At 45.7% G+C, this 11752-nt stretch overlaps 1 protein-coding gene across 6 annotated transcripts in view; it reads right to left on the bottom strand.

Annotated features, from left to right (window-relative positions):
* The window catches only part of WASHC1 (WASH complex subunit 1), a 44922-nt gene extending 33478 nt beyond the window's left edge, over positions 1 to 11444 (bottom strand). The window contains exons 1-3 of one of the 6 annotated variants that reach the window (XM_075756304.1): positions 11000 to 11258; positions 9183 to 9264; positions 1672 to 1911 (exon numbers count right to left, since the gene is read on the bottom strand). The gene's annotated coding sequence lies outside the window, so the exon portion shown is untranslated. Of the gene's footprint in view, positions 1 to 1671; positions 1912 to 9182; positions 9265 to 10999; positions 11259 to 11348 lie in introns of those variants that run through there. The other 5 variants (XM_075756286.1, XM_075756323.1, XM_075756294.1 and 2 more) reach the window with 5 other exon arrangements.
* Between the last annotated feature and the right edge of the window lie 308 nt (positions 11445 to 11752).

An 11752-nucleotide genomic window follows, 5' to 3' on the forward strand; every position in this document is an offset into this window, starting at 1 on the left:
CCTTGCTTGCCTCTCCCTTAGCAATCCCCAAAGAGTCTGGCTCCCATGTTTTTACTCACAGAAATAACAAAGTTCCCAGGACACAAAGGAGGGTATAAAGAAGAAATCCATTTCTCTGAATGCATTAGAAATTGTAAACTCACAAATACATTATGCTATGCCAGCCTAATTAATGAACAGAGCGTCCACACAGTTTTCTAACCCAAACTCTGCCGCTAGGCCTACACAACTCCCTTCAAACTTGTTTTCTCTGTGTGTCTTGCTCATTCAGACCGTAAAAAACCACAGCCTACAGCTGCTCATTACAGGGTTTCATCACGCAGAATGCTGTACATCCATTTAAGAAAATATTCATTAAGCTGAAAAGAAGCAAAACAAAGGAGGATCAGAAAGTAAGGTATCAGAAACAGATATCTCAGGACACAACACATTCCCTCCACGGTACTTGGAGGTCTGCAGGAGCTAGTCGAGGGAGCACCGCTGTGTGCAAATTGTATTCCATTCTGTATAGCAGAGTAGGCTGAGAAGAACAGAAACAGGCCACACTGGAGAAATTCACTAAATAAAAGCTTGATGAGATAGTTACAGCATAAACCAACAGTTTAATAGGTGAAAATTAGAGGGGTCTTCACACATTCTTTAAATTCCCTATCTTGCTTGACAAAACGAGAAGATACCAGATTAGACTTGCCTGCAGCTATTCCTGTACATTTAAGAAACACCATCTGCCCTCTCCCAATTTGTCCTTTCTGATCCTACCACAGCAGGGTAGGAAAGGCTTTCTGTAAAAGTGATGTGGCTGTTGTTTTGGGCTGGGTTTTTTGGGGGTTTTGTTTGTTTAGGGTTTTTTTAGAGGTGGTGGTGTTTAATAATGAATCACGTGAGGTAAAAGAAGGAGGAAATCTAGGAGCCTTTCCACAGATAACAAATTTGCAAAATCAAGCCCAGCCATCAGAAGACCTGGCTCTGCTGCAGGAAGCCTAGACCTATTCTGTTTCACTTCATGCATCACTGGCAGCCAGACTCTGTATCCACACTCTTCAGCAGCAATGTTTGCACACTGATTAGTCTTCTTGACTGGGCCTATTCAGCAGGCAGGAAATTATTATTTAGAGTTGTAAAACATACAAGTTAATCTGAGAGGAGTACAGCTAATTTTGAGATGGCATTTTTTGATTTGCTGACCACAACCAAGCTTGAACCCCTTTGCTTTCAAGTCTACAGTTTGACTGACAAGGCAGAACAAAGCAACCAGATAAAGGCAAGTGCGTGGTTACAGGGTACTTTGGCTCTGGCAGCAAAATAAGTTTACGATCCTCCCTGTGACTGGTCACGACTCTTCCATTGCATCAATGCTGCTGATGGTTGGGATGGCTATTTTTAACTCAGATCAGTTCAATGACCCAATTTACCGCAGCCAGATGAACAGCTGTAATTGCCCAATCATGAAAGAGAGTGGGAAGCAGGGGCAAGAAGGGGACTTCTTAAACTTGCTTCACTCTCAAAACCATTACTGTGTAATGGTAATCCTGCCCTGCAGGATGAGAAGGCCAAGCTTTTCACTTCTTGAGGCCAGATGAGATTACACAGCCCCGGTATGATTGCCCTAATTCTCTTAGTGACCTTCCTAAAGCCAAGCTAAAGTTCAGCTGCTGACTGACAGATACTCACACTCAGAAGCAGCACTCCCCTAGCTACTACCAAACGCTTTCTTTCCTCGCATTCAGAAGCTGCAGACTGTTCTTCAGGACTCACTGCTCCCTTCCAAAGAGAGGAGCACACAGCAGTGGAGCAAAGCAGGAAAAGCCCTGGGTGCTCCTACTCGCACTGTCACAGTTTGGCTGTCAGTAAACTTCAGTTTCACAGGTTCTCAACACAGCCTCTCACAGGAGCTCCAGATTCTCACCTTTCCTAAAAAAAACACATTAGAGAAATGTGGTGGACTCTGTGGGAACTGCTGTCAGAGACAGATACAACAGACAATTTGTTCCGTGCAAGGTAACAAATTAGGGATTTATAGCAAGAAAGAAGAAAATCAGCAACAACCTTCTCAATGACTAGACTTGGGCAAAATCCCATGCTACAACTGCTATTTATTACCTCTTCTGACCAAACTAACCGGAGAAACAAGCAAGTTTTACAAACACTTCGAGTAAAGGCCTGAGCATATGCTTAGAATAAAAGCAGAATTGCTTCCCATAACAGACAGGGACTGCAGGAACAAGGGAGATTTTAACAGGGAAAATTCAACATATTCCCACCAGAAGTCAGGAAGGAAAGCAAAGACTGCATGTCACTCAGCAAGACTGATTCTTCCTTTATGTCAGCCTCCAGTGCACTGAGAAGGAAGCAGCACATTTCCTTACCGTGCTCCATTATCAGAATTAGGCATTACGTAAAAACAAAGTGCTGGAGGTTAGAAATATCTCAGCTCTCCCACCCTCCTCAGTGGAAGCCAAGCATTCACACAACAGACACCAAAGGTGCAAATAAACTGTTTGTATCCTACACATGGAAGTGACTTCCACAAAGCAACAAACTGGTTCCAGTATCACTCCAGAATCCTACAGAGGGAGCTGTCATGTTTCAGCACAAAGCACAGCATCCTGGAACTATGATGGCCAACATGAAATCATCAGATGCTACAGTGAGAAATGGGCATATAAAACCTCAAAGCAAGTACGATTCAGAAGAACAGATGCCAGATCACCCAAGAGATTTAATCATTAATGGTGTGACCACTTGTGGGTCACACAAGGCAGAAGAAACAGCAACACTGCTTTTTTTTTGTGATCAAAGAGGCTCTAGAAAAAGAGTTGCAGCATCTAGGGGCTCCAGTCACTCTATGCAATTTATTTTTTTCTATCTCAACTTTCATGATCAAGACAAATGTGCTCTGGTGTTATATAACCTCATTTGCCTTATTAAATTGCAAACAAAGAGAAAAAGGTTACTTTCTCACTGCACCACCTGCTTACAAGTGCTATATCCTGATTTGGAAGTTCTGACTAGACCTAGCAACTGCTCAGATTTGCACTTTTACCTTTTATGCCTTTAAACTCAAGCAAGCCGGTATAAAGCTCGTCATGGCTGGTGGCTATCCCTCTGCTCCTAAAGTTGCTCTCTCTCTCCCAGTTCCAACATTCATACTAGCAAAAGCTGAGCGAAGCAACAGCAGTGGGAAATGCAACATCAGCCTCCACCAGACTGCCTCACCTTTCCAAATGTCTTACACCAGGACAGGTACAGGCTGAGCACTCCAGAGTTTTCAGGTATCTGGAACCAGCAACTAGTCATACTGTTCAATCATCACAGGCAAGTATAATATTCTGATGGCTATGCAGAGATTTGCAGCTCTGAACCCAGAGAAGGAAGTATACAATTCACTGCTCCGGATAGGTGCAGAAACACTCCACCTACTTTGCTCACCTCTCAGGTTACTTCCCCCTGGACCCAAGAATAAAACTCCTTATGTCAAGGCTAGGCCCAAGAGAACTTGTTACGGAGCAACCAAGGTCTGTAAAAGAAGCAACACTCCTCTAAGTTCTTTAGAAAATATTGCTCTATGGAGGACTGATCACTGAGATAATTATCTACAAACAAACAAAAAAACCCAACCCATAACCTTAAAATATCTTAATTTTTCAAGGGAACATAAACAAAGGCAGTATCAAGAAAATAATTTGGCTGGCCTCAACACAGACAGAGACTGTAAAGCTATATGCAAGCACTTACCAGATGCATGCCTTGCTATGAAAATAAGGGGAAAATAAAGCAAGCCACCAATAATACTTGCTTCCTTAACATGCTCCAAGGGATTAAAAAAAGAGGGCTCAGGAGAGAAGAGGGCTTAAATTCTTTGGAAAAAAAGAAAAAATCAGTTTCTATTCTTCAAGGATACAAGGGCTGCTTCAGCAATTACTGTGCTGCTGTTTCTGTCACTGCACTGGAAAGGCAGCATGAACTAAAGGCCTTTAATTCCCACATGCAGTAACATCTCCAAGAAGAAGTGACAGGCTATCTCTAGCCCTACGTCTCTCCTTTGTAGGACCCTAACAAAAGATCAATGCCTTGTAGCCACCTGCAAGGACGCAGATACCAGCAATACGCAATAAAACACAAGTCTGCATATCCCTCAGCACATACCCCTATACCACTACCAGCAGGATGGTTCCACAGTAGGAACAGACCAAGTTCACAAATGAACAGTAAGTTAAGATTAAACACACTCAAAAGATGGAGCAGATACAGCTTTGACCATAGCTTATCTCAAGGTGCTGTCTCCTCTGACAGAGGACAGTCACATCCATAACTTGGTTCATAGTGAAAAATCATCCCAAATTCCTCACAAACAGTAATTTCTTATGTGATACTTTCTACCATGTTTACCTGGACAAATGTTGTCCCATCCTGGCTGACAATAACGGACTGCTGTTATTCTCACTTCCCTCTGCTACAGTCTAGTGTACTACATCAGCACGCTGCTCACAATACCTAAATGCGGCCTTTAGAGTTCACAAAGCTCCCGGCTGCTACAATGTCTGTTGTGTGTCTCATTACAAACTTCTACTACTGTACACTTAACTACGGTACTCTGTAGTACCGTACTCAATATACTACTACATCCTCATTCTCTACTTTCTGCACAGGCTTTCCACAGAATTTGAAATCATGAGCGAATCTGCTGGCATATTCAAGTCACACCTTAGTTGTACTAGAAGTTTGCCTAGAGGCCATTCCAATAAAATATCAGAATGAACTCCTCCAAGGAAAAATAAAAAAAATAATTAAAAAAAAGACAATGTTATCACCTTGCCGTCCACAGATAAAGCACGCTCCTGTGAGTTTACCAGCTGCAAAGCCAGGGAACTGTACTTAAAAAAGGAGATTTCAAATGCTAGAAAAGCAAAACATGTCATCACATGTGGTCCTCCTGTTAAGGGACAGAATAAGGCAGTGTGTGCGCATGCACTCACACACATACAGACACGCAACTGAAACAAAAGCTAGAAGTTGCTTACACCCTGGTGATAAATGCAGCACAAGAGCCTAGATGTAATTCCTATTTTATTGTGCAGCAAACAATCGTTCTGCCCTGTGTTGACATTCACTGGAGGGGTTGAAATTTAGTTCTCCAGCAGAGCAGACAAGAGGTAACTACCCTGGGTAGGAGAGCAGGATGTATTTCCAGTAGTGAGGCAAGACGTTCAGCACAGTCCCTGTGCTAAGCCAACATTACCTTGGGGGGGGGGGGAGGAGGTGGGGGGCAGGGAGGGGAAGGGGGGAGGAGAGAAGCACTTTGATAAGTTAAGAGGATGAAAAGTCTATTTATATTTTTTAATTAACCATGTTCTACAGTGTTATTAAGCAGCAATCAAAGATGCAGATGGTACTGATTTGATTGGCAAGAGGTGCACTGTGCTGAATATTAAGGAACTCTGCCCCTATAAATAGGTCTAATCACCACGTGAAGGCTGGAAGGCAGTTATGAAAGAAAGCATTAATAAGAGCATAATTAGGCCCTGTAGCAGGCTGTACTCCACTGGGGTGCTCATGTTACTAGACGTCTCTTATAGTAGCATCCTCAAACTCCGTTGTAGGCATTACTGCTTTGAGTCTCAAGACCTCTAGTAGCTATTTTAGACAAAGCTATGAAGAGTAGGGTTTCTCCATCTTTGGCATCAGTTAGGATTTTACTTCCCAGTACCATTTCTGGAGCAAGAGAGCTCTCCATTCCAGCTGTCCCACTCTGACCAGTCTCAATGAGTGAATTAAACTGGGCAGCTGGAGCACCCCAGGTACAGAGACTGGCAAGGTGTGCAGGAAAGTGAGAAGCTTTAGAAGCTATCACCCTCTCTCCCCCTCAGAGCAGCATGAGCACATCACGGTCATATCTACATCACAAAGTTAACACAGCCACAACTGTAAAAGCCATTTCTGCTTCTCTGCTCCAGCTTTAAAAAAAGAGATCCTTACTCAATCTCATCAACCTCATATTTTCAGCCTGTCCTTACAGTATAGCATTACAACAATTCTGTGTTAAAAATGAATCCTACAAGGCATCTCTTGCTACGTGCCAATACTTCCAAAGTCACTCACTGATATGGGACTGCCTGAACAGCCAAGATCTTTTCAAAAGGAGGCAGCCTCCCACATCATACTGCAGCCCTGCAGAAACAGCAAAGCACTGAGGAGCCTGACCCGATATTCAGCAGGACTCAGGGGCTTGCACCATGTTTCACACACTGCACGTCCTGGCCTTGTCAGCCAATGTTCTGCCTCGAAATGGCAGGAGTGGATTCCATCACCGGAGCAGCCTCACCTCATCTGTCCTACCAGCAGCTGCAGAAAAAGGAAAAGCTTTTTCTGTTGCACTGTTAGGCAGCCACTAACCACCCACTGATACAATGCCACTCAGCTCTCCATATCCAAATGGCGTGGAATTACTGGCAGTTACCACGTAGGGCGTACCTCCCACATCCGGGTACCACAAGAACATCATGGTACAACGCAATGTCAGCTACGGTGCTAGGTGCCTTTTCATTAGCTGAATCTACGTACTACTGATAGCCAGTTAATTCAACCCAGCATACCTTGGGATCTGCATGAGAGGAACTCAAGATCCATTGAATTTGGAATATATGTTTTGTTCAACCTCCTGACTACCAATATTGTACTAGAAAAAGATATTAAGGTAATGCTATGAAGATATTCACTTTTGGAAACAGCAAGAGACACTCTGGTATGGAGCTTGCATCCAAAACCCTCAAATTTTTTTTCTTCCCCCCAGTTAATTCCCTAAGTTGCAGAGGGAACACAATAAATAAGTTGCTTTGCAAAAAAAGAGCAAACTGACACAGTTTCTGTAAACAGGGCCCCTGATAGGAAGATGTCTCCCTGGACCATAGGCTGTGTCAGAGACCAACAAACACCCATTGCTACTTATGGGGTTGTCCTATCCTACTGTTTCCGGAATAAAAGGCTATCTGTATGTGATCCTTCCTGAGCACTCAGAGCTACCAAAGGAATAGCACTGGCCTGTCAAAAATCTACTTCTGAAAGCGTGAGCCCAGCATTTAAGGCAGCGTCTTCCCAAGAAGCCAGGGCCTGTTAAGACCTTTGGCTCAGACACATTGTTTTGAAAGAAACAGTAGCTATTGCAGCTACTACAGACAGACGAAATCTATGAGCAGTATGGCAAAGTTAAGGCAAAGACATTATTGACAAGCAACTAAATGCACATGAACCGGAGGATCTGGTTTTCCACCAGCAGCATTGTCTCTTGGATCAAATAAGTGTGGGCCTGAACCAACACAAAAAACTTAGTGATCATTCTCAAACGGAGACCCTCCCTTTCCCTAAAAACTACTCGGAGCCACTTAGGTTTGTTGGTTTGTCACATACCACACTGCCCTATTCCATTTAGTCTAAAGAGAAAGAACCAAAATTTGAGATCTCGGAGCCCAGCTTCACAATAGCATATGTCAACTCCCTGACAAATTGCAAAATACCTGACATTTAAAGATGGATCACATAAAATCAAATTACATCAACTCTACAGAAGACAGAATGCTATCACATTAAATTATTTTTTAAAAGAGAATCTGAAAGGTAGAGACTTAAAAGAATTTAGAGGTGCACTTCAATCCTCTCAGCCCCAGAAGCTAAGATGGCCTCTAAGCCACTACTGTCTTGAAGACAATCTTTCCTCTCAACCCAAAGCTCTACTTTGCAAAGCGTAGACAGCAGCCCTCACCGCCATGAAGCATAGAGCTGCAGGCTGCATCATCTTGCTGAGAAAGTCCTGTCCTCCAAGCACAGGCTGAAATTGATTTCCTTCAGCTGGATACAGAAAGCTCATTTTGACGGACAGATGTTGATTATCTAAAGTTAATCAGATAACCCACCCTGCAACTGTCACCTTTGGCTTTCATCATTAATGGAGACAATCAGGTGCTCTAATGAACAATTGATCTGATTCTACGGCAGCCATCTAAAACTGACCAAAAATACTGGGCTAATTGCCTGCCTTTCCTTCCTCACTATTTATTATAAAAGCAGCTTGAGTAAATAGCTTAGCTACACCTACAACACAGCCCAAACATCCAGACACAGCTCTTCATTCGATTTCCTAAATGGGGGGCACTTTAGTTTTGTATGCCTAAAGTACACAGAAGCCACTGGCTATGCCAAAAGTCCCTTGGAGAACCATTTCCCCGCACTATGTTCTTTTAAATACTGGACTGTTTCAAAAGCAGGCTAGCTGAAACGCTGCAGTAGACCTTCCTCCAGAACGTTTGGTTCAGAAAAATGAAGAGCTGCTCAATCTATCAGACCACAGCAACAAATACATACTTCCAAAAAAAAAAAAAAGCATTTTCCTAAAAAAGAAAAAAAATCCAGTTAATTTTTCCCTCTAATTTTCTCATGCAAAATCAGCTTCAGTCTCTTGCAGAGTGACCTTAGCTGCAGATCTAACCATTGCCACATCTCGCTGCCACAAACCCTAACTAGCAATGTCCTATTTTTCACCTCCACATTCAGTACCCCCCACGCCGAAGTTCTGGAGTTTTACAGCACACCCCACGCGCACTGTGTTACAACAGATCCTCAGATATTTAACAAGGGCGACAACCAAATCAAACTGGCAACCAAAGCAGTTCCTGCCCGTTTTATACATTCAAAAGCAAAGGGAATGCTTGTGTTTCTGCAGGTGTCAGGAGGGGAGCTCACTCACGATAAGAAGTGTCTTCAAGCCTGTTCACATTGGCTAGAAGGAATATCCCTGCAGGGTGGCCTGGATGACAGGAGCTGACAAAAAGTTGGGTCCAAAGAATGACTCCTGGGGAATCAATAACCGACTACACAAACTGCTGGAGGGACCATTTCCTGCCAAAGGTTATCTTGTGAAGGGATCTAAGCAGAGCTGATTAGCTACAGAAATTGCCTTTTGAGTGATAGAAATGATTCCCTTCAAGCTCATACACAACAGCCATGGGAAACATCACAATTTCAGACATAATCCTCTTCTTCCTCTGCACACTATCTTTAATCTAAAAAAAAATTATATAAAAAAATATCTGCCTTGCTTTCAGGCTTATCTCAGTACTATTTTTCCCCAGCCCTCAATTTCTGCCCTTCTCTTTTACTGCTCGGGCTGAACGTGCAGTGACTACAGTTACCTGGTATTACCAGAACCCAGAAGCCAGGCTGCAGAGTAGCTCCCAGGGATTATCTGCTCTCAATTTTCTTGCCAATGAACTCCTGAGTTGAGAGAAGAGAACAGCACTTTTTATCTGAAGGAATGAAGATTAAAAACTCAGTTTAAATATCCAGAGTGATAGAAGAAGGGCAGATGCTAAGACTGGCAGCCTGTGCTGCTCTGGGAGTGCCTCAGGCATTTTTCTGCCTGAGGGCTCTTTGGAAGTGTGGCTATTTCCCCCCAACCAAAGCATCTCAGGAATACAGAGGTGTATCGGGCAGCCTTTACATCGCAGCTTTACTACTCAGACAAGACAAACATAATTAAATATCAGGAGAACTTATCAGCCCTTAGCTAACCTTCTCAAAAGAAAGTTTAAGCAAGGGACAATTGATGGAGCACCTCTGATTCCCCTGAAAACTGAAATGCAGAAAGCCTCTACAAGGACATGCCAAAGTCACTTTGCTTCCAGCCCTTGCCTCTGGCAAGGGCAGCACTATCCACTCCGCTTCCTTTCACTGCTCAAGGAAGGCTCTGTATTTCAGAGAACTGGCAAGAAATAGGGACAGTTTTAGCTTCTACCTCATCTACTCCAGGATAGGTTAATCCAGTCGGCAAATCACTGCCAGCAACACCCCCTGCACAACCTAAATGAAATAAATAGGTCATCTCACGCCAACTCCTAGCTGACATTTGCTTGAATCACGTGAAATGCCACAATCACAGCTGGCACTATCCCACACTCCTTGCTGGAAGCTGCACTGTTGAAGCAAAGAGAGTGAAGAATCAGCCTGCTCTCCACAGGGATGAAAAGCCTCCTCTTCTGAAAGAGGCCTCTGGGAAAATCCAGGTGCTGTCCAACCACTCAATATTTGAACCCACCATTTAAGAAAAGGGAAGGGGGGGGAAGTAGTGCTGTCATCACAACAGGACTTCTGTTGATTACTAAAATAAATACTAACAATGATGATCACTGCTGGATGCGGTTCACAATGTTCACTATGTCCATCAGCAGCCTTTCTTTATGTGCACAGCTAAGTTTAGTACCTCTGTGGTCTTTTTAGTGTTGGCTGACTCATTCTTTACTTTGAACATAGGAAAAAATTAATGCAATAAATGCGTTCGGCACAACATCACTTGGGTTCACTTGCAAACACTGACAACGTGTTCTTATTTGATGAATTGTTACAACAACACAGCTACCGCTTGGGAGCGAGGAGCACGCACTTGTGCAACTTAAAGGCAACCCATATTAAAACTGACTTGCCAGTACTCCAGGTAGCAAACTGTGCTGATGCACTGATGGGCTAGAAGGTTCTTTTCTACAACCTGTAGTGTTCTTTGAATTAGCTGATAGTTAATGGTATGGTAATGGTAACCAATCAGTACCTAGAATAGTACAAACCCCCCATAACTCTATTACAAGCTATTAGCTAACTTCCTGAGTAAAAATGACTTAACCTGCATCCCAGAGCCCTCTGACCCTCTATCTTTGACACCTTTTTCTCTTTTTCACGACTCCCTTTGGGCTGCAGCATCCAGTTGTCTATCCCTACTGGGCACCTAACCCACACAGAGTGAGGGCATCACCATTCCCAATCCCCGAACCGCAATGTCGAGTCAAGCATCCCATATATCATCACCAACTTGAGGTTTCCACGCTGCCTGCCCACCTGGCGGGATTTCCAGTCTATTTCACGGCTCAGCACGGAAGCACCGCGTAAAAAGCGTAACAGAAGATTTTCTGGCCCGTCATCCCCCCCGAACAGGTACTGTCTGACTCTCACTTCACATTACCAAGCTCTTTTTTCCAAGGCGGGGTCCCCGACGGGCAGCGCCTGCGGCCACCCCCAGAACCGTTTCACCGGCGGGTGACAGGCCGCAGACCCCGCTCAGGCCCAACGGGAGGGAACCGCCCCGAGCCCCGGCTCCTCGCCGCCGAGCCCAGCCAAAGCCGTTCCTGCCCCCGCGCACCCGGGCCCCCTCGGCGCCCTCCGCCAGAGCCGATGTCCCCGTGGGCCTGGCCAGGCCGCGCCGAGCCCGCACCGGGCACAGAACCGCGGAGGGGGTGGGGAGGGCCCGGCCACGCCCCCCGCGGCCGCGCCGAGCCCAGCGCGCGCTCCCTGCCGCGCCGCGCGCCCCTCACCTGCCGCGAACCAGGCCGAGCAGGAAGCGGCGACCTCCACTGCTTCCGCCCCTAGTTGCTCGTCATTTCCGCCCGGTTAGGGCGCCCCCCCCCCCCGCATCTCGCGGCAAGCCCCTGGGCCGAGCCGAGGCTGCGCATGCGCGCGGTAGAGGGTGGGGCGCGGGGCGTGAGGCGCTGCCGGGCGGCGGGGTGGGCCGGCCATGTTGTGGGCCTGCAGCCGCCTGCCCTGTGGCGTGACCCCGGTGGTGTCCTGCGAGGTGTCGCGTCGTCTGCCCCGCTTGAACTGTCCCTCCCCAGCACTGCCACCCTCCCCTGTGTCCCGGCCTCTGTGCTGGCCCGGGCCCCAGGGGGCCTGCCAGCCCGAGGTGTTGGGCAGCAGGAGCTGTGACAGGGTGCAGGCAGCC

This window comes from Balearica regulorum, chromosome 1 (genome assembly GCF_011004875.1).
Source record: "Balearica regulorum gibbericeps isolate bBalReg1 chromosome 1, bBalReg1.pri, whole genome shotgun sequence".
Taxonomy (NCBI): domain Eukaryota; kingdom Metazoa; phylum Chordata; class Aves; order Gruiformes; family Gruidae; genus Balearica; species Balearica regulorum.